Genomic DNA, 24,579 nt, shown 5'->3' on the forward strand with positions numbered 1-24,579 from the left:
GGAAAGGAAAGGAAAGGAAAGGAAAGGAAAGGAAAGGAAAGGAAAGGAAAGGAAAGGAAAGGAAAGGAAAGGAAAGGAAAGGAAAGGAAAGGAAAGGAAGGAAAGGAAAGGAAAGGAAAACTGGGAGAACTAGAGATAAAACATCATAATAAAAGGGTACCAAGGGAATCCCAAATCAAAGGTGAACCTCGGTTGCTTTTGTGAAGTCGAGCTGGAGAAGCTGAAGCATGGAGAAAGAGTTTGTCTTCCAAGATGACAGTAGGAAGTCGGGTAGAGAGGCTTAGTCAGTAGCCTAAGTTTCTGTAGCCATCACTAGAAATGGGGAGGAGGAGAGGGGAGGAGAGGTAAAAGTTGGCAAGATGGGCTTAGACCAAAGAAATTAATTCTACTGTGTAGTGCCATAAAGTAGATACAGGCTACAACAACTTAATGTTTCAAAGTATCTAGAAGAATCTGAAGGCTCCCAACAAACTCATGAAAAGAAACTGAAAGTTAGACATGCTAATTGCCCAATATATTTTTACATTGTCTATATATCATACTGTACCCTTTAATATATGCAAATACCGCATCGATTTTGAAAAATTAAAAACGTTTAAAAGAATTCTGAACATATTGCCACATTTAAACTAGAAATGATGATGTTTGAGAAAGGAATGAGGATTCTTTGAACAGGTCATGGGTCACCTTACCTACCATCCCTCCCCCTCCACAATCATCGAATCCCAAGATACCTGGTTCTCATCATCACTCACTGTATCATTTACATAACAGTAGGCAACGTCTTAGACTTTTTAGCTCTATGAAGCATGCCCTTTTCTTTAGGTCAAACACAGTCTCACCTATACCTAGTTGTTTGAAAGCTTTCCCATCTCTGGGGACACCTCCAATCCATTCGCATCAACCATGCTGAGGATTCTGCTTTGTGACGCGTGATGGCTGATTGATACCAACGACACGTCATTCTTTCGTATTGTAACAGGTGCTGGAGGAAGTGTATCCTTTATCTTCTAATCGCATCTCTGCTTTCTAATTTTTTTGTGAAATGTGTTTGAGACGCTGTGCCCTCTTCCATGTACTGGAAAGCCAAATACTCTCTAACGCTATTGCACCAAGTTCTGTTCACACAACGAACACACAGGGGCATCTAGTATGGTGACCACATCCGTACTCAATATTCTCCAGCCTACATCTGTGCTAACCCAGGATGTGTGAAATCCTATCTTATTGCTGTTTATTCCACATTTCACAATAAGCACATCCTGTCTGGTTTTAACCTACTAGTTTGTTCTCTAAGTGGTTATGTGTGTCCTAGTTTAAATTTTATTTATGTGTGTGTTTCACAAGTTTATGTATCCCATGTGTGTGCAGGTCTAGAAAAGAGAGCATGAGAGCTGGCATTACAGGTAGTAGTAAGCTACCTGACATGGGGGCTGGGAACTGAACCCAAGTCATCTGCAAGTAAAGGTACTCTTAACTGGTGAGCTGTCTCGCTAACTTCTTCTTTGCCTATTTTCATATTGCCTTATATTTGTTTTTCCTTTCAATCTTAGAAATTCCTTTTATGCTAAATATCAGTTTTTAATCACTCACGTATCCCAAATATCCAGGAGCATTTTACTTTATTTTTTCTGTGTCTTAAAGAATTTCTTGAGATATCAAAATTTCTCTCTTTTAAGTATAATCAAATACAGTAACATCTCCTTGCCTGGCATGTGTTTCTGGTCTTAAGAAATACAATGCTTCCCAGATCTGATGTTTTCTCCCATACTTTTGCTTACAGCCTAACTTCCACATTAAGATGGTTCTTTTAGAACAGTATGAGAGTTTCTTCTGTGTGGCTGAACTTGTTGGAACTACTGTCCTATTGTGGTTTGGGGACATTTTATCATTTCCCACAGACCCTGGATTAGGTCCCCATTTACAGAGGTGCCTCTGTCTGGTCTGTCAATGACAGGTTGCTGTCTACTCGGTTTCGGTAGCTCTTCATTTGGATGAGTAGAGAGTAATGTCTCCCGTGCTCCTCATCATCTCCAGAATGACTTCAGGTTATGCTCTGTCCCTCTGTCTCCCATATACATTGCAGGAGTGGTTCATAATCCTCCACACACCCTTACTGGAATTTTGAATGAAATTGAATCTGTAAAGTTCCTGAACAGACATTTTCTCATTTTGTTCTCCCTACTCAACAAGACAGCTGAGTTACTATTCCAACTCAGAGACAGAACCCTATATTAAGAAATATTTAGGAATTTACCTTAAACCTAGCTGAAATAGAAACTCAGATATCTAACCGGTGGTGACATTTGTGTTTTCTGTCTCCATTGTGTTGTTTCTCAGGTTGTGGACACTCCTGTGCCCTCACCAGCACTTCCCGGTTCTTGGTTGGTGACCACATAAACACATACGCGCGCGCACACACACACACACACACACACACACACACACACACACACACACGCTTGCTGACTGCTTCAGGTGAATTTGATCACAAAGGAGAAAAGCAAGAAATGCATGTGTGGTGGATGAAGGAAAGACACCAGTATTTGCTTTATCTCAACTTGAATAGGTGTTTTTTGATTGTTTGCTTTTGCCAGTTCTGGCCTCTGGTCCCTTCACCTTGTCAGCCTTTTGTTTACATAAAATGGGACTCTTTTAAAAACTGGGGTCAGAGAAATGATGGGGCTGGCTTTTCTGCCCTTATTGTTAGTTAATTTGTGTGGAGTTGTGTGGTAACCGCACACAATTCTTCACATTGACTCCACTACTATTTTGGGGTGATAGGATTAGAAATATTTGAAGAATTTCCATTTCATACAATGATTAAAAAAATTAATGAATATTCAGTTATGAGCAAAAGATGACCAAGAATGGAGAGATTCCAAAGTAACATGCTATTTTAAAGATTTTACTTAATTAAAATATCTTCTGGGATAATTTGATGTGTATTTCACTGAGACAGCTTAAAAAACATGTTCAAACTTTGCTTTGTTTTAAATTTAATATTTCTTTCGGAAAATAAGCCCCTTGACAAACAATATTTTATTTTAAACAAATGCAATATGAATAAATATGAAGTATTAGTAAAGTTACTGGACAAACTATGAAGATAAACATGTGAAAGAATTTAAAATTCCATTGACTTTATTCACAGGAAAACTTAGTGACTTTAATAGTATATAATGCAATGCCTTATGATATTAAAAGAGTGTTAATTAATTTGATTTTCTAAAATTGTATTTTTTGCCGTAGGTTAAAATAATATCTTTCTTTGAAACATAAAAAATCTTGCAAATTTGTAATTGTTAGTCCTGATAAACTTGAAAGGTAGGAATTATAACTGCAAACGCAGGTCACCAGAAAAGACAAAGGACTCAGGTGTTGCCTGTTTTCCCACCTCCGTCATCAAACAGAACCCTAGGTTCAGCATGTAGGAACGTTTCCAAGAGACAAACCAAGCTCCATTCCCCTAAATGTCTCCCGTAGTTCGTAGCTATTGGTACCTCAGGACAGAATGAAGAAAGAGAAAGGGAAACAGGAAAGGGGGCAGACAGCTGGATTAGACTGCACTGTGTATATTAGTGATGGGCAGACTTCAAAGACTTAGAGGTTCATTTTGGACAGGTGCCCAGAGATTCGCAGGCTTACCCAAAAACCTTCCATAACTTCTGATTTTAAAATGGAGCTGGAATTCTTTTGAGAGCAGACTTCAGTCTTAAGTCATATTCTATACTCATGGTCCTGGAATAAATGTAGGCTAAGAAACTCTAAACTTTCTGATCTCTGTGAAATGCATTACTTATTTTAAATAGATAATAGTTTTTAAAAGCATGATTCTAAAAGTAAAACAATAAACAATATTTTTTTTCTCTTTCTGCGAGAGAGGTTTACCTGATATGTAGGTCCAGCTTTAAATGACTTGGCAATAAAGCTTTGGGAAGAAATTAAATAAATGAGTAAAGTCTTCGCCCATTCAGCTCACTCATGAGGATTGGCGATGTCAAGTCTTCAGCTTGTATGAGGCTTTATCCACTGCTGTCCAGGAAGTGGCAGTCTGAGAGACAGGTGCTCGGAGAGACTATCTTATGTAGTCTGGTAGAGCATCAGAAAGTCCATCTGAAAATGGGACTGGAGATGTGTGCCTATCGCTCTGGAAACAGAGATATTTTGAACAGCACAACATGAACCACTCATAGAGCATGAACATTCTTTGGTCTTAATTATGTATCTATTCGAATGCTTCTCAATTATCTTTAAAAAACACATTATTAACAACAAATCCTGCTATAAAAATTACTTATATGAAAGTGTGAAATGATTTTTAAAACACAAAAAGGTGATTTTTGATATCAGCTTTACACCAATAGTAAACACTCTCGTGTTTATTAGTATGGTTGTTCGTAGACAAGGTTTCACTCTTTTCTAGAAAAAAATAAAGAAATAGGATTTGAGCTGAATAAGATTTAATGAAACATGCTACAAACCTGTCTTTGAATACAACTGGCAGTGGTCATGGGGAAGAAATGTTTACTTGGATTAACTTCTAAGTAAATAGAGATTCACAGTCTGCATCACACAACAGGCAACCACTGAGTGTTCCAACACTTAGGGTGCCACATATAGAACCTATATGTTCCCTATAGCTAACAACAATGGCTCCATCATAATTAAGTGCCTTGACAGAAAGAGCTACAGCTGGGAATAAACTTACCATTTATTAGCACACGATTGTACTCCCCAAAGTTTCTCATCACTAAGGGCTAGAGGACAGCTAGCTGCATCAACAGTCCAAAGTTTCTGGAGCTCTGAAAAGCTGTTGTCATAAGGCCTTATGTCAGTGCACATTGTAGTTGAAAACATATCATTCCTTCTAAAATAGCAGTAGCTTACTTGGATCTTTGCGCTCTGCTCTAATAAAAATGTAAAAATTAGGACCAGTTGTTCCATGTCAGTCGCACGCTGAAAGCAGATCCCTGGCAGATATGAAATCTGCAGTAAGACTGTATCTCCCCACAGTGCTGTCCTAGAATTTTGTTTCTAAAGCAGACCCCATTTGATATTTCAAACCCTTTCTAACTAAGAAAGCACTTGTAACCTGAACTACGTTGTATCAGCTTCTCCGATTGTTCTTCTCTTTGTAGTTAACTTGACTCAAACTTTCTAAACAATACTAAAAAGCACTAGAATCTGTTAGTGACACTCCTTCAGTTGATTTGTGCCAAAAGAGAGAAAAGAAGAACAAGCAGAAATTAACTTTGCTCTTAATCATATACACACACCCCACATTTTCCCAGCTCTGTTCAGCTATAGTTAGAAAATGAACAAGTATGAGTTTGTTGTTCCTCCACACCTAGCTTGAAAACTGCGACTGAGAGTTAATTCTAAAAAGTAAAAACCCAAAAGAGAAGAAAAGCTATCAATTGTTCTCTAAATTATTAAGAAATTACTGCTATATCTCTTAGATATGAATTCATTGGTTAATCATTTCTGAAACATCTACCCTGTTCAGAGTTTACTTGAGAAGTCTGTCTTGACAAAATGCAATTGAACTCTTTGAGTATATGAAAATAATAAAGATAAGCAGAGCATGATAACATTCTTGCTGTATGGAACAAGTCACATTCCTGATGAGCCAGTAATGCTCTTCCTTTAAAAAAAAAAAAAAACAGACTGTCCTAATGTTAGCTCATGACCAACCAAATACATTGATATTTTCATACCCAATGACACATTTGGCAAAATCTAGTTTACATGTTTTCTCAAAAAGAGGAGCGTGGAAAAGTTCTGAAGACTTTGTTTGAAAAGTTACAAAGGCATAAACAATTATAATCTCAGAGCTTTACCCCCAAATTCCTCAGTGAAGAAATGTCGTAGTCCAGTATTTTCTGCGACTTGTGGGAAGCATCATATGCGACATTAAAAGGCATCTTTGGGAATTTTTTTTTCCTCTGAGACAGGCAACCATGCAGAAATAGTCAGCAGAGAGTATCCAAAGCTTGCATCAGTGTTAATTTATTGAACAACTTTCAAAACTCACATGCACAGTGTACTTGCTAAAGCACATAGGCATATAAACTGCTTTGGAAATTGTGTATTGACAAGTTCATAACTTCTTATCTCTATATATTTAAATTAAGACTTCAATAAATAAACCAGTAAAGGCATTTATTATTAAAAGGAAATTTCTTTAAAAATTCAAATCTTAACTTATTAAAAAATATAATAAAAGACTTTTTGTACTTTAGTATGCAAGAATTAGATTGCTTGACCTCTGTTTTAATGACTTAATCAGCTCTACTAAAGCCCAGCTGGGCCTCTGCTGACAACATAGCTAGATATTTCAATCAAACAGTGTTATGGAGAATAAGTAATAAATGCTACCTTGTCGCCATACAGTCCCAAACCATAGTGCATGCTGGTAATGCTAAATTTGATCAGTATGCCTCATATTTCAATTAGTCGTGGTCTGAATCCTTAAAACTGTGTAATGTGTATGAATTCCTGATATCAGATACAGAGCCACAGGCTCCCACAGTTAGAAGCCATTGAGTTTGCTTTTATTAGCGGCCAATTAATGGCCAAAATCTGCATTGCTTTTAAAATTTATAACCTCCCTTCCAGCTGCATCCAGCATTCCTGCTCTACTGTGTACAAGCAGATCGGTCGTCTCACAGTCGTGAGTCAAACAGCTGCAAACTGTACTCTGTCCACAGAAGGGAAAAAATCCTTTCATACAGAAGCTTTTTCAACCTCTTAGAAGTTCTTTTCAAAGCTCGGCAGCACTGGGCACTTTGCAACAATGAGCGATTTAATACAGAGAGAAGAAATCCACACCAAGGGAGCCTCTTGGGATGTGCTAGGTTTTCAAACGGAGTGAAACCCTACCATTCCCACACCGCACAAGGGCAAGCAAAACCACTTCTCCTGACCAAGGCTAAGAAAATATAAACATATAAAACCTGACCCTCACGCAAAGTTAACCCGTTGAAGTCTATGTAGTCATTAAACAAAAGTGGTATTACATGAGTTTAATAGGGAGTAACTTACATAACATTTTGCTACTAGAATCTGGATGCTCGGACCTTAGGTGTTGGTCTAATAAAACATTTGCGGGGATCATATTCCCCATCAAGAAGCAGTTTGTTGCATTCCTCCAGATTTCTAGACAGTGTTTTTGGGAACCAGACTCCTTTTGGCATATGATAAGATATGAGATTTCGGTGGGGTCATATTTAGTAATGAAGCATAATTGCTTTGTATATTGTCAATTCTTGGCTTTCAAGACTATAAGGGGAACAGTGAAGCTTTATGGCATGATACAGCATCTGTGACCTTATACCTTTGCAAAGTATGCAATATTTTGCTATAGAAAATTAAAAATAATGTTTTGGGAAAAAATGAAGTTTCTTCATTTGGTTTTCTAGAAATTAGCAAATTTTTGAATACATATTAAATTCCCACATATGAATTATCTTTTGTATTCTTCTATTTCATAACATAGGGGTTAATGTAACTCACCTTTAAAACGTGTAAAAACTGTTAATTCTAATGTGTAACAATAGAAACGTCTGTATTAAGATAATACAAACTGCTGCTACGGTGGTTTAAAAACAATAAAATCCTAATGTACAAATTTCAACTGCTAATAGCCAGCATTCTTTCTAACTGCTTGAATAGTGCCGCAAGACTTCTAATGCCACTGTGAAATCATAAGCGAGGACTTCAAAGGCATTGTATCTGTTACAAATTTAATCTTCTCTGCTTTGTCACAACTGATTTCAACCCGGCAGCTTGGGGATGTGACATGACAACATTCTTGTTGTCCTCGACAACCTGAACCAAGCTGCTAAATACCTGCCTGGTGCCCAAGAATGACTGCAGAAATATTGCCTCTGGAATCTCCAACAACGGCCCCCAAAATGTGCAATTAGTCTGTTCCAGTTAACAGGAGGGGAAAAGCATGCTTCGCGATGTTAACAAATTGTAGGCATTTTAATGACGGTCAGAAATCTGCGCTCCATATTAGCCACCACCCAGCGCCGCGCTCATTGCCCTTAAACAGCGTTCCTCTTGTAACATTCTAAATGAATACATTTCACAATTACGTAGTGCAAGCTAACACAGATTTGCATCTCAAGTACATTTTTCCTACACGGGGAAATGATTCTTTCATTAAGTACCACATTTCTTAGAGACCTGATCCTCCTCCCTGACTTTCATTTAAACACCGTGTTTTTTCGTCTTTGAAATGCCAATTTCAGAGAGGAAGCTGGATACCAGTGCACACTGCTGCTTCTCGGCTCCACATGACACACTGCAGGCAGGAGAAGGACAGGCACTGGCTGAGATGAAGAGCTAAGCACATCTGTGTTCAAGAAGCTGCTCCGCCAAGAAGCTAATGGACCAGGGCACTGGAATCCCCCCCCTACACACACACACACACACACACACACACACACACACACACACACTGAGGTTTAATTACTAGCCATAAGGTTAAAATCAACTCAGTCATAAAGAAAATTGTTAACTGTCAAGGACAATGCTACGTCTATCTATGAGCACATGGACTTGGTAGTTAGATGTTCTGTGTGGATGTGCGCACATCTGCAAGAATACATAGCCCGTAACAATACTGCATTGATAATGACGGGCAAGACAATGCTTTGTATTCAAAACCTTTTATATCTGCAAATCCAATGCTCTGCTCCGGGATCCCTTTACCTACATCATCTGTCTACATCCTTTAAATAATACTAGAAAGCATTTCTCCATGAATATTTAATTGCCCAGTTCCATGGTTGTTTTTTTTCCAACCAAGAAAAATAAATGCATAGAGAATGATGGCTATTACAGTTCTGTAGGAAGCGCTGAGAATCCTAGAGTTCCAGCCAGAGATCACTGCTCTGTGTGCAGTAACGACCCGCTGCTAAAGTGGAGATGCTGAACGTGAATCCTATGACGGGTCTGACTCCAACAAATGTAACAGTCTAAATTGATGCCACAAGACAGCATCAAAAATTATGCAGTTTTGTTCATAGCAATTCCGTTCATAAAAATAACAACCCCCCTGATGAGAATACCCAGTTTGTTGGCAAACTTCAGACAAAACAGAATATACTGATTATAAATATTCTATATTTTTGAAGAGGTGACTTGTTTTTTTTTATCATATTAGAAATTACTTTAATAGACAATGGCAACTGAATTGACTAAAAATTATAAATGTTTAAATACATCCTGTAGCCAGCATGGCTGTGACACCACTGAAGGTATATTAGGTTGTCCATATGCAATTCACACTTGTGACTTCTCTCTGCCATTCATGAATTATGCAATCACGCCTAACTCACGGAAATGAAGGTGCATTAACTGCCCACTGCCACGCATTGTCTCTTCCTGTGTCCTTGTCCACACATCCCCACCGTCCATTATTCATTGAGGCATCTATGCAAGTGCAGATTCACGCATATAAGGTGGAAACTGTCACATATGATCAAAAGACACTGAGACTTTTATCTGTAGATATATAGACTTCGTTCCAAGTCAGCAAAACTGTCAGGGGATCTCTGTATCTCTTTTGCTGAGTAACAGGTGGTAAACAACACAGAGACAATAAACTCAGCAACAGAGGAATTTCTCACATGGGATCCACAATACAGAAGTATTGTGTATTCACCTTTGAGGTTTTTGATTTTTTTTAACATAAAAAAAATTATCGCTAGGATTTATTAAAATCTTACTAAAACACTGTTTTTAAACTGTTGCATGTGTGTTTCTATGTTCTGTTTCTCCACATATGTTAAGATGGGATGATAGCTCATTCCTAGAAGAAGCAAATATTTGAAAAAAAAATCTTTTAGGATAAATGATCATCTTTGGCTAAGAGTGGGTGTGGAAGAAACAAAAATTTGATGTTTTCTTCCTTAACTGCTGTGCAAAGGTGACTTTTTCCAGACTCCGCCAGTAAACTCCGACTCTCACAGTTCTGGTGCTGGATGACCACATTTGGTGGGTTGTTTAAGCCCCCATATGGCTAGAAAACGCCATTGAGTAAGCCAGGAGCAGAGGTTTGTGAAGCCGCAAACAGTGAGACCTCCTTCTGCTTAGCAGCGTTTCTAACATAAGCAAAGCTGGCCCTACTAAAATAACTCTTTCTGAACTGAATACAATGAATTTTATCAGACATTCAGGTTTTTAATTTGTTTGTAATAAAGATTTCCTAAGATATTGCTGCAGGCAATAAAAAGCCAGATTTAATGACATGCAAAAGTAAAAGACTTTCACAGCCTAGATTCTAATTTGAGCGCAAAGCATCAAATGTCCATGTTTAGGATTTCCCATAAAAGTTAACACTGCAAGATAACACATTCAATGTAAATCATATCGACATAAGGCTAATTTTGGAGCGCTTAATAGCGAAATTATTGTGTAATAATTTATTCCCTGTTAAATATTATTTAAAATTAAAACTGAAACAGTGTAGGGTTCATAAAGATTTTTATTAAATCACACATTGAGGATGAATTATATACTTAATGTCGCAAATGTACATATTTGCTGAAAAACATGCCTTTATTTCATGACTTTATGGCTTCTTTTTATCTATTCTTTTCCAAATTTTTTAAAAAATCATCCATATTTTATGCCTTCATATTTAAAAGAGGTTTACATAACCGCATGAAACATTATTAAATATTTTAAGTTGGTTTTGTTTATATATTAAGTTCCTTTGTATTTCTCAATTTACAAGTAAATTTCATGATTCTCAAATTTTATAGAGATTAATAAAATATGAGCATTCCTCTCATCTTAATTCGACACAGTGTGACTGGAAAGCTAAAACACTGGCAACCACAACAAGATCAATTTCAAAATAAAAACAATAAAAATAAACAGGTGGAAATATTCTACATTTTAAGTGACATTATATAGGAAACACTCTTGCTCTAAAAGAAAATATGCAGAGATCTAATTTTTGCTGAGGTAAAACAGAAATGTAACATGTTAATCCCCAGCACACTGTATTTTCATGCCTTGAAGTTTTGATTACCCGAAATACTTTTGCTGAGTCAATATACATTCTCAATGACAGTTTAGGATAAATACATTTTCATTACTATACAATTTATTCCCATCATAAATAAGGTGTGACCAGTAGAAGGCACTGTTACAATAAATATATACACACAGCTGCTCATCTGTCAACTGATTGAAAATTCTGATAAGAGGTTTACAAACTATTCATAGCACAAGTATGCTTTTCACGGAGACATCAAATTATAAATTTGCCTCATAAACGTGAAGAAAAGATCATTATGGAAGTCCTTTTTGTGTCATTTTATTTGAGGTTCAGCCCATTTGCAATTTTATTACCCTCATTTTTAACTTCCTTAATTCACAAAAGAATTATATGGTCACACTTACCATCTTCAACACTGCATTTAAAGGGCGCTGCTCTCTTGAGAAATGACTCAGACTGTTGAGCCATTGAGAGATTCATACAGGCTGCTGCAAAACAAGCATCTAGTTTCATTCTTATTAACCTTTCGAGGTTTGATCATAATTTGCTAGTACATGCAGGATGCGCTTTTTAATGGAACTGCTTGGATGGCTGAAAACACCTCTAATTAAAGCTCTGTCAAACCTACAGCTAACGAGGTTGTTTAGTTGGTGTTCGTATACAAAATCTCTTGAGTGTCTTTCCAAGTTTACAAAATCCATGTTAAAGGAGCCAGCACTGAAAGAAAAAAAAAAAGTTACGGCATGTGTTTGGATTTTTGTATTTCAGAGTCCTGACTACTTTATCTGAATTAGATTTAGAGCTTTGTTATGTGTGATAGTTATGATAATATGATCACTGAAGGCATGGAGACAGGGAGACTCAAATCCCTGTGAAAATCCCTTGCTCTATTTCCTACAGCTGCTGCAGCACTTTAATATCTGATCGAATGATGAAAAGGAACAGGCCGAACTCCAGTTTTAATAAAAATTTTAACAGGTCTACATATAGTTATGAAAAATGTTATTTGCAATGCCAATTTTTAATAAAATTTTCTTAAACCAAAGAAAAACTCCCCAGGGGAAGCTGATATGAGTGTGTTTTTCATATGTACTATTTAAGGCTCTTTAAAGGTTAGGAAGTGACTGGTAAAGTAAGTTCTGGTCCACACAACACAAACCGGGATGCACTTGCACTTTCCCATTTTCATCAAATAAATAAGCAAAGCTTTCATTTTGTATATTGGATCAGAAACAAATATTATCATATTGCATAATCAATTTTATTATTAGCACTAAAAGCTCATATTGATAAAGAACTGTCAAAGCCCAGCTAGTACACACCAAGGTCTTCTATGCCATAGGAATTCCTAATGCCAAACACCTAATAGATTTTTCAAGAAACTGAAATTTGGATTCTGAAAATGTTTTTTTTAAACTTGAGAAATCATAGGAAATTGGAAATGTTTCCTTTCAAAAGAAAAAATAAATATGTAGGGAATTTGTGTAAAATGAAACTGAATTCAGTCTACGAACTTTAGGACTTTCAAAGACTCTGTATAAAACAAACCACACCAAGGCCAGGTGGTGGTGGTGCACACCTTTAATCCCAGCACTCAGGAGAGAGAGGCAGGTGATCTCTATGAGATCAAGGCCAGCCTGGTTTACAGAGTGAGTTCCAGGACAGGCCTCAAAGCTACAGTGAAACCCTGTCTTTAAAAAAAAAAAAAGAAAGAAAGAAAGAAAGAAAACAAACTGCCCCAAATAGTGAACTTGAACTTTCCATACAGTGGCTCTCCAGACTGCCCTGTTCTGTAACCCTGGGCAAGACGATAACACTGAGACATAAGCCCCAAACCCCAATGTGTCTCTCATTACAGAAATATATAAGGTATGTACAGGAGACCAGAAACAGACTTTAATTTACCAATCTAACTTGGACCAGGTTGAAAAATAGGAAAACTGCGTATTTTCTATCATGCAAACACAAACAAGGGGTCGAGAATTAATCCTTGGATGTCATTATTACCAGTAAAGGCAATGTGCTCAAGTCAAGCACTGATGGGCTAGCAACAGCAGCCTTGTCATTTCTGAAAGAAAGGCTTGTTAGAACAGTTCGCCATGTGAAACACGCTAACATCTATTAAAAGAATGTGACAGACTTTTAGAAGTCATTGCTTACACTAAAATTAGAGTCTGAGGGGCATGCAAACCCTAGTGCAAGGGCTTTAGCTTGTCATAAACAAATATTAACTTTTGGAATTTGGTCTGAAATGAAATGAAAAACAGCACAGTATGACCAAGTCAATGTGGCTAACTGAGAGGTTGAGGGATGGAGCCATCTCGTCAACCTTTGGGTTCTCTTGCTCCATTTGCAAGTGATTGGTTCATACTACATTTTACAATCCTGCTGCTAACAACCTTTACAACAACTGAGATTCGATAAGCAAATCAAAAGTGCTCGTCTAACTTTTTTACATAGGTTCCCCAGTTTCTGTAATTAAAAGGCACCTTAATAATAGTATTAAAGAGTCAATGACCTTCTTTGACAGGCTTGAAAGAAATATTGATAGAATCATGGGAACAAGAATGAGTAAATAAGCCATTTGTGACTGTGATTATTTTCACTCTTGGTTTCTATATTGGAACTATGGTGGATTTTCTTCAACCAAATATTATTTATTGGGCGTATTGTAGACACACTAAGTTATACAAATGAGAACATTAGTTTCTGAAACCATATCAGAAGTTTAAGCTCTTGTTAATAAGACATGCAAATGTACAAAAAAGGAGGGTGGAACGTTTTGTCTAAAATGATGTTTCAGCATTAAGAATAACTTTAACTTCAATCTTTGGGAATCTTGATCTCATTCAGAGAGGACCATTACATTTGTAATTAAAGTATGTGTTTTCAAAGTAGGAATTAAGTCCAAAATGCTGGTGTAAACGTGATTCGAGGAATTTTGCCATTTCAAGTGCTGGAAGACTTTATAAACTAAACTGGGACTTGCATCCCAGCACCTTGGAGATGAGGCAACACAACATTCTGATTGTCCTAGACAACCTGAACTAAGCCATTCAATACCTGTCTGATGCCCAAGAATGATCGCAATACATGATACAATCTTTTCTAAAAGAGAAGAGATCTTAGCCTTTAAAAATGCGTGTTCGAGCTTTTCGTGGGATTCTCATAGAGGAAAAACATAACAGTAGCCGCGATGCCATGTAGGAAATTATAGATCTCTGCATAAAAATATCTAAAGATTCTAAAGTAAACAAGCCTACTTTTCAAATCAAATGAGTTTTTGTTCAAATCAAATGAGACATTGACTAAAATTTTAGTAAATTAGGCATACTTTCTTCTCATAAAGCAAGAAACTGTATTCTAAGCCATCTTTCTCCATTTCCCCATCCCCAAAACTATTCAAATACAGGTTAAATGAGTTTTAATTGGGCAAAATAATTAAAATAATAAAGTAATATGTTACTTTTATGACATGTATAATGTAACATTTTAACAAAATTCTATGTTTTTCCTGTAAATTTTCCCTTCCGTGTTTCACTAGTGTGTTTGGGTTCGATTTCACATACCCCTTAGATAAGATAATCTGTGTATGAACACTTTTCATAAATATTATGCACGTTAATTTTCATCTATATTTTAGCTACATATATCAAAATACTTAAAATGCACAACTTGATGAAAAAATGTAATTACATTAAAAATTTAGGTTGCTACTTTAATTATCGAAAGAATAGATGAAATGTTGAATATTATCTAAAGCTTTCTCACTGTTTAATTTTCATGGTTACCCTTGGTCTCTACACGAGCTTGCAGTATGACTGGTGATGTTTTTCTCTTCTAAAATTGATGATAAAATAAATTGCACTAAAATTGCAGTCCATCCACACACTCCCTTTATAAATAAGCACATTTGTATAAATACGGAGATGTGGGGGAACAGAGAAAAATAAATGTCTCAAATAAGACTTTTTTCTCACTCAGAAGTCAGGCATATGACCCATTTGTCCTTGGCTCCATAACAAACTATTATGAGTTAAGGAATTGCTATAAATTATGTATAGTAACCTCGACCTCGTATTTTTTCCTCATGGAACTTAATCTCGGTGGTCCTGGTTCTTTCTAATTTCATCATTAAGTATGCATAATTTTACTTTTATAAAAGGCATTTTTTAAAAATCTTGAAAACTTCTCTTAAAGATTTTCAAACATCGAGAGTTGCTGAGAGGTAGAATTTCTGGTTTCCTAGTCCAAATCCCAGGATGACCCCGTCTTGGAAAGCCAGGTAGCTTCAATAAACAGATACCTTGGGATATGATGATTCGCATCACAAAAGGATCCTCAGATGGCATCATGTACATAGGGAGCTCTTTGGGTAAGTGTTGCTTGTAGGTCCCTAACTACAAGGTCAGGACAAAGAAGCTGTGGGGACAGAGAGAAGTTGAGCTGAAGAGCTGGAAGATACAGCCAACTATATAGAGATGAGTTGGGACTAAGAAAGCAAAGCAGGCACAAAGTGAGCATGTAACTTCCAAGAGACAAAGTCAGAATCTATTCACATGTGTGTATATCAAATATTCAGATACACACACACACACACACACACACACTAAAGGACATCTTTAACATAAAGATATTCAACACCCTAGCTTGAGTCAAAAATATTATTTTAGAGATTGAAAAAGATTCACACATTTATTTAAATGTATGCTATTGAAAAATGCATTAACTCATAGAATGTACACAGTGTCTTCTTTAAAGCTGTATGGTATAGCAAGTAGTTGACCTAAACCTAATATGTTTCTACAAAATAAGTATATTCTAAACACAGCAAAGTTTCTTCATTCATACTATGTGTAAGGCATTTGCTAATTGTGTAATTTTGCAAATTTTTAATAAATGTTTTTAATTTATCACTGTGAGACAATATACATTTGTATGTTTTTCTTTATAATATTCTTAGAGATTTACTTTTAGAAAATGATAAATTACAACAAATAGTTCACAAAATAATACCTGTGTCTTGCAAGAACATAACAGATCTGAGCTCACAACCATTGCAGATACACTCATCAGTTAAGACTGTACACATAAAAATGTAAAGTCTCTAGATATTCCTTCACTTAGTAACTTTTGAAAGAAAATAAAATGTATATTGTATGGAGGTAAAATGATTTTTAAAAAAAAACACAAATTCACATTATTTTGAGACAGGGTCTCACATGTTCCAGGTTGTCCTGGAACTCATTAATGGAGAACAACCGTGAACTTCTAATCTCCTGCCTCCACCTCCCAAGTTACAGGCACAAGCCATCATATCTGGTTGTATTTGTTGCTAGAGATGGAACACAATGTTTTGTGCATACTGGGCTAGTGCTCTACCAACTAAGCCACATCCTCAACCACAAATTCCCTTTATATATCTGCTTTGTTGTTCATAGTATGACCCTTCCTATATTAATTACCAATGACCCTTTGTCTACTGAATTGCTGAATTTCAGTGTAGGTTCTCTTTGAGGTCTTCAATATAAGAAAGTAGTTCTTACAGTGGGATAACGGCTACAGATCATTCCCATTGTTCAGTTCATCTGTCTAGACTCAGAGTTCAATTGCCACACCTGAAACTCTTGCCTGCCGGCACTGGGAGAGGGAGGTGAGCAATAAAATCATCTTAGATTTTCACCTATGTGATAAATATTCATTCTTTCCATGCTATCCTACTAACAAGCTTAGGAATGTTGTTAGATTTCTAAAAGAGTTTCAAAACCTTTAGTGTTTCATATTTGTAACAGATTTTGATCTTAGCATGCACATTTTATACAGACCTCTAAAATCAGTATGAGTCAACCAGACTAAAGAGACATTGCTAGTGAACCATTAATTTTAAAGTACTTAAATCAATTTCCACCAACATTTTAGGCATAATTTTACATTGATACGGTACTGTTTAAAAGGAAAGTCATACAGTGTAGAAGGGAGTTGCCCCTTCTTTCGGGTAAGAAAGCATACATTTTATGAATTGCTTTAAAGTCAAAGCTTTTATACTTCATTTCGAGTCAGGAGGGAGGGTTAAGGAATAAAGGAAAATTATTCAGAAAAGAGAAAAGGCAGAAAGGAGCGAAAAGAAAAACAAGCTTCTTATTACAGCTAAACTATTTCAGAAGCGGGGTAGGGGATGGATTTAGCAGTAGCCGCTGAGTCAAAGCACAATGCAATGCAAGAAAAACACGGGCAGCGAACGTGGTGCACTTCAAAGTCGGAAATCAATGCCCGGCATTCGAAACTTTTCATCTCGCCTTTGGGATAGCACCCTTTGTTTCAAAACCATTCCAACTCGACACCCATCACAACCAGGGCCTTGCACACAAACAAAAGTGAGTGTCACTAGCTTCACAGTAGGTATTATGCACTTCATAGCCAATAAGCCACAACCTCTTTGAATCATGTAGAGTATTAAAACTTTGAAATTTTGACCATAATTTTTTTGAGCTGCTGGATGATAAATCCACATTTTAGGTACATGAATTCTATAGGACTGTTTATAACCTCTATGCTTGGGTCTCATTTTCTTGCCTATGCACACACTGGTAGACTATTGATAGGTCTTGAATACTTAGCATGTCTTAACTGGTACAATGAAATCAATGTTTAAACATTTGATGGCCATGAACATCATGTAAGATTTTCTTTTAAGAAACATGTAGCTAGTCTGGTTATATTGCGTGTGAGATAATAATAAGCAGCTTATAGGCGCATTAAAAAAGCCATACTGCATAACAAGGGACAAAATGCTCGTTTAATTTTGCTTTGCTGTTTGTCTTACAAATTTGTAGTGACTACTTTTCACAGTGTGGCCCTGTAGAATGACCGTGATTGACATTCAAAGTCTTAATGAAAGTTTTCTCTTCAGGAATGTTTTGTATTTTCTGGGATGAGTTCCTGTATCTGGGAATACTCCCATAACCGCAAAATTCCTATCAACAGACCCTTCTGCCAGAACCACCAAGACCTGGGATATCCCATATCAGTTCAGTGCTAGTAGAAATAAAGAAATTGTTTATTCTTTGATATTCTTTGATATCGCTAGTACAGACATACTCAAATGAACAGCTCTGAGGTCAAATTGAATTTATATAATTCAGTAATGTGATGATTTTTGAAAACTGATTTTAATAATAAATATCAACTGATCCTAAAGAAATGACTTAAAATCAATTCTTCAAAATTGAGTACTCCCAAAACAAAGTATACATATAGTTCCAATTATGCAATATGTACTTAAACTATACTCATCAAAAATGTAGAAAATATTTTCACATTCATTTTCAAGCCTTGTAGTTTATAAGAAAGAGAGCATTTTTCCGTAACATTCAGACAGCCGTATCTGCACTCTCTTCCTTACGCTTCATGCCACAGAGGCGTTTGTATTGTTCAGCATACTCCTTCCGTACAACTGTAGCTAAGACCGACATCAACACGTGAGACTATACCCTTCCGGACAGAGGATGCTGTCATTTTGGCCTAGTCGTGTGTCATCTCACAACCAAATGGGTTTAGTTCTAAACCATGATGTGCTGGGCTGCAGAGCACCCCTCTCTCTCTGAATTAATGACACCGCAGGGGAAAACTGAGGCATTGATGGCAACTTAAATCAGCAAATGTCATGTTTTTTTTTATAATAATCTACTTTGGATTCTGAAATAGTTATCTTTTCAGAACAAGCCAGAAGAAAACACATATTTTAATCAATTACTTGAGTTCCAGATGAATACTATCACTGGAAAAAAAAGAAAAAAGAACAAAAGAAAAAGAAGCAGAGGAGTAGGCAACTATTTCAGTTGACTTTTGATTGTCATGATACCTTTAAGAGGGTTGAAATTTCTCATCTGAAGACAAAATTTTATCATGCCAAAATGTTCCAATAAATTGCTCTAAGGTTTGGCTACTTAAATCACTAGTTTTAGCCCAGTCAATAAAGCACATATTTTAAGTAACAAAAATGTGATAAAGGAATTTACATAGTACCATAATTTAATTTTTCTAATTATATTGTCTTTTGATTCCAATACATACAACACGTAAAGAGTATATTTCATAGCTACCTAGCTATGTAAATACCAGCTATGTAATTAAAATAATTATTCAGTATCTTAGAAAAGTGGCCTCAACGAGCATTAAGGACACACTAATACCAACTGTTACAACACCCGAATAGATGCTGGAATGAAACATTCTGGATCATTTAAGTGTTGCAAAACTCTCTGTAATTCTGTGTATATGCTTACAATCTCTGATCTGGGGAACCATTCCAAAAAGTGAGACAATTGCAGAGATGATTGGTGAGCGAGCCAAGTCAGGAACAAACAGGAGAAACCACAGTATGCGGAGCCACTGAGCGTGGTTATGATAAATCATGTCTTTTCCTTTTCTGTGTACAAGGGTGTGGACAATGGTAACTACAACAAGCCCTGTAACACTATCTGTCAACAGGAGGGAGCATCATTCCAGCTGAAACTAAATTAGGGGACGATCTTTGAAATATGATTAACAGATAGGTAGATGGATTAGATAACTCAGTTTGATAGCCAGAAGGACGGATACAGAGATGGGTGAGAACATGAGAGGATGGATGTATAGAGTGATTGGTAGATTGAGAAATGATAGGTAGATAATAGGTATTTAAAGTTCCCTAAAGCACTCTTCAATTACTTTTCTTTCTTTTACTACAGAATCACCTCCTCCTTCCTCACACCTTCATTCCAAAAGTTTATATGATAAAATGAAGACACTAGGCAGAGAGAGATGTCAAATTATGGAATAATATTAAAAACCAAAGAGAGAACTATACAGCTTTTTATGAAATGTCTTGCTGAAATTTCAGCTTTGATTAAGGCTGCATCCACCATGAGAATGTGGCTCACAGAACCTCATTTGTCAAGTAGGTCTTAGAAAATTCTCCATATATGTGCCTTCTTCCTTTGCTTACTCAAAAGGATAGCAATATAATGATATTTGGGACAACAAAACAGTTTAAAATATCAACATATTCATTCCAAATTTCAAAACCAACCATTTTTAAAACCAAGATCTAATTCTTTTCTGGCATAAACTTTGAAATATATAATGTATTGTTATATACTCTGATACCTATGGTATTGGTATGGTTGTCCCTGTACAAGTCAACTTCCAAGATCTACTAAAGAATTTGAAGAAGCAAATGATACCATTGCACACAGCCCATCAACTGACATGTAAGAATTCATTGAGTTTTTTCATCACAATTATTGCTAAGATTTTTAAACTGGTTCTTGCCTTCATGGGCATGTTTGCAACAAGTATTTGTAAAAGTTTCTCATTTTTAAGAGACCACAATGATACTGAATCATGTTTTCACATTTTGGCTTTCTTGTATATAAAATATAAAGCAATTGGGACTAAAAACCAGCAGGCACATCCTGGTGCCAAGTAATTCTTCTAAGAAGTTTAGGGGACACAAAATCTCTCGGCTTTACTTTGTTAAATAGACAAACATGGGATTACTGTGGAGGGAAAATGTGCTGGCAGAAATTTTGGTTAGTCATACAAAATGATGAGATATATATACAAATCTTACCCTCAATTTCTTTGTGTTTTTATTGTAAAATGATCATTATTTTTGCCAATATCTTTTCAAACATTTGAGATTTAAAAACATTTGGGTTAACTGAAAATTATTTTTTCTGCAGAGAAACATAAAAAATGATTAAAATATAGAAAATTGAAATCAGTGAATACATATCCTCTGTAATGTGATATTAAATACTTTTTCTGGCAGAGTATGTGACTCAGTGATGGATTGTTTGAATCACACATTCAAACTCTTGGGTTCAATCCCCAGCACAATAAAATGCATGGTTAAATTTGTGAACGTAAATCGAATATCTATTGATTTCAGGGTGAACAAGATTTTTCATTGGGAAGAACACTTGCAATACTGCCACGATGACCTTAATTTAACCCTTAGAATACATATAAAATTGGAAGAAAAGAACAGATTCCACAAAGTTATATTATGACTTCCACATTCTACCAAGTATCCATCCACACCAATAATATGTATATACTACAATAATAAGTAAAATTGTTTTAAAACTATCAATTTTGATTTTGTAAAGATTATATTATTTTTATTTATTTATTAAAAATTTCCACCTCCTCCCATTTCCCTCCCACTCCCCCCACTCCAGGCTCCCCTCCCTCTCCAGTCCTAAGAGAAGTCAGGGTACCCTGCCCTGTGGGAAGTCCAAGGCCCTCCCCCCACTCTATCCAGGTCTAGTATGGTGAGCATCCAAACAGACTAGGCTCCCAAAAAGCCAGTACATGCAGTAGAATCAAAACTCAGTGCCATTGTCCTTGGCTTCTCAGTCAGCCCCCATTGTCAGCCACATTCAGAGAGTCCGGTTTGATCACATGCTCGTTCAGTCCCAGTCCAGCTGGCCTTGGTGAGCTCCCATTAGAACAGTCACACCGTCTCAGTGGGTGGACGCCCTCCTCATGGTCCTGACTTCCTTGCTCATGTTCTCCAATGTTCTGCTCTTCATCTAGACCTTGGAAGCTCAGTCAAATAGTATATTATTCAGACATAATTTCAATTAGAATATATTCTGAGCAATATATATATATATATATATATATATATATATATATATCCACACTAAATGAGTATTTGGTGTTCTCTTTAGGTCAGAAACCAATGAAGAAGATATAAGAATATTTATACTGTATGTATTGACTAACCTCTGTGTATGAGGATGAATTCAAGACAGAGAAATGGGTTTTTGGTAGGTGACGAAGGATGAAAGTCCATGCTCTTTCCCTTGGATCCTCTCTTTGAGTAAGAAACTATCCATGATTTTTAAATAGTAGGCTTTTGGCTCAAGACAAATATTATATAAAAACTGTTGTGGACTGACTGTGAAATGCAGCCAAAGGTTCATATGCTTGAATTCTCAACTGGTTGGACTGTTTGGGAAGGTTGTGAAAACGTTAGGAGGTGGAAAATGGCTAAAGAAGAACCCCTGGTGTGCTCACAGAGGATTCCACTTGGCTCCCAGTTCCAATATTGCCGTTGTTTCCTGTCTGCAATGAGATGTAGAAATTCTCCTGTACTGTATGTTCCTGCCACAGTTACGTTGTGGCCAAGCACACAGAAACAAGGAACGAGGGACTAAACTTTCTGAAACTATGTGCCGTCCTCCTAGAAGTTGCTATTCTCAGATCAACACCACCGTGTTCAAAGTCTCACTAACACAGAGAATATAGGAGAACAGGAGAAAGATAGAGGAGGAAGAAAAAGAGGAAAAACAGGAGGAGGAGGAGGAAAAAAAATCCAAAAACTATTGTGAGCACTAAACTATGTTTAGGTTATTTTGAGCAGTAACCTATGTCACTAAAGTTCAAGCCCCACCATTCAATACTTACTAATAAAGCGTTATGTTTTGTGTGATTCCATTCATATGGCATTCTAGAAATGACAATATGAAATCAGAAACCAGACAAATGGCTGCCAAGAGTTGAAGGTGGGAGGTGTGAGGAAAGAGCAAACATAACAAGGAAGTCATTGTGATTGTAAAAGGGTGCCTGCTGGGATTGAAGGTGTCTTCATCCTCACTTTGGCGCTGGATATGTAAAAACACACATGAATCAGAACTTCAGACGTGTGAATACACACAGCTGAAAGATGAAAAAGATGATGTGCTGCGTGGCCACAACGTGGATATAACATTAGACTGTATTTTGCAAAGTGTTATCAATAAGGAAATAGGTAATAAGGTGCTAATTCCCAGTGACTCTATAATCATCATGACAAAGAACAAAGTATTTTAACAATCCATTTCTAAAATGAAATATTACAGGATGGATTAACAGTAAAAAAAAAAACCATTACTTCCTACATTTTCAAAATCACTTATATGATTATAATTAGTGTGCTTGAAAATCTCACCATTTCGCCGGGCAGTGGTGGCGCATGCCTTTAATCCCTGCACTCGAGAGGCAGAGGCAGGCAGATCTCTGTGAGTTCGAGACCAGCCTGGTCTACAGAGCTAGTTCCGGAACAGGCTCCAAAGCCACAGAGAAACCCTGTCTCGGAAAGAAAAAAAAAATCTCACCATTTCAAGTGGTGTAGCATGATAGCACTGTGTGTTTGTGTGGTTCATTGTTCCATAGATCTAGAGGCACAGTGAATCAGTGTCAACTTATTTCACTGAAACAGAGCTATACAGAGGCCTCTTCATCCTTGTTAGCCAAATGTCTTAGATATGCCATAGTTAACTTCAACTGTCTACTTGTTATAGCTCAAGAATCAATTGGGAAGAGAAAACTTCAACTGAGGAATGACTTCTGGCATACTGGTCTATGGAGCATTTTCTTGATCAGTGAGTGATGTAGGAGAGTCAGCCCATTGTGGGCAGTATCATTCCTAGATGAGTATTCCTGGACTGTATAAGAAAAGTAGGTGACTGTGCCAGCAAGCACCATTCCTCTATGGTCTCTGCTTTTGCTCCTGTCTGGGCTGCCATATTGATTTTCTTCTTTGGCTTCCCTCAATAATGGACTATAGCCTATAGAGTGAAACAAACCCCTTTCTCTTCAAGCTGCTTTTTAGTAGTGGTCGTTATCATAGCAAAAGAGAGTAAACTAGAACAGGTCAAAAATCACCAAAATTCACTTCCCTAAATTTCATTAACCATTACGCTTAGTCACTATTTAAGAAAGTTTTAACTGAATACTGAAAGCTGACGTTGCCATTGTAAAAGCATTTAATGAAATGTTGAAGCATTTGTTACATAGGTATGTTCCACACAAGTTTTTCTTCCAGGTGATGCTTGTGTCTTTGGCATTATTAACGGTTGTGGTAGTGTGTGGCTGAGCTTAATCTCCTCGTGCTAGATGGAATCAACCACCTGCAGCCATTCCTTACCTTCAGAGCTTTCTATAAAAATTCCTTAATGAAGGCCGGGCGGTGGTGGCGCACACCTTTAATCCCAGCACTTGGGAGGCAGAGGCAGGCGGATCTCTGTGAGTTCGAGACCAGCCTGGTCTACAAGAGCTAGTTCTAGGACAGGCTCCAAAACCACAGAGAAACCCTGTCTCAAAAAAAAAACAAAAAAAAAATTTTAATGACAATAAGTAATATTGGTAAGAAGGAAAAGTATAGGCTTGAAGAGCATGCACATGAAGAAATGCCACAGGATATTTGCATTGGTGTGAACCCCACTATACTATAGAGTATGGGAAATAAAAACAAAAAAAATAAGAAAAATATACACACTGTTCCTTGAAGCCCAAGTACATCAGCCTAATGAAAACAACACAGCTAAGAGAGATTTTAAACAAACATTTTTAATGATATGAAGCTCAACAGATAGTTTTCTAATTATAAATTTTAATATTTTATTTGCATGACCTTTATATTATACACTTAGAAATTATATCTAATTCTAGAACCAACTTTCTTTCTTTCTTTCTTGTTTTTGTTTCTGTTTTTGGTGTTTGGAGACAGAGTTTCTCTGTGT

This window comes from Alexandromys fortis, unplaced genomic scaffold, assembly GCF_014885135.2.
Source record: "Alexandromys fortis isolate MF-2015 unplaced genomic scaffold, M_Fortis_MF-2015_v1.1 scaffold_19, whole genome shotgun sequence".
Lineage (NCBI taxonomy): Eukaryota > Metazoa > Chordata > Mammalia > Rodentia > Cricetidae > Alexandromys > Alexandromys fortis.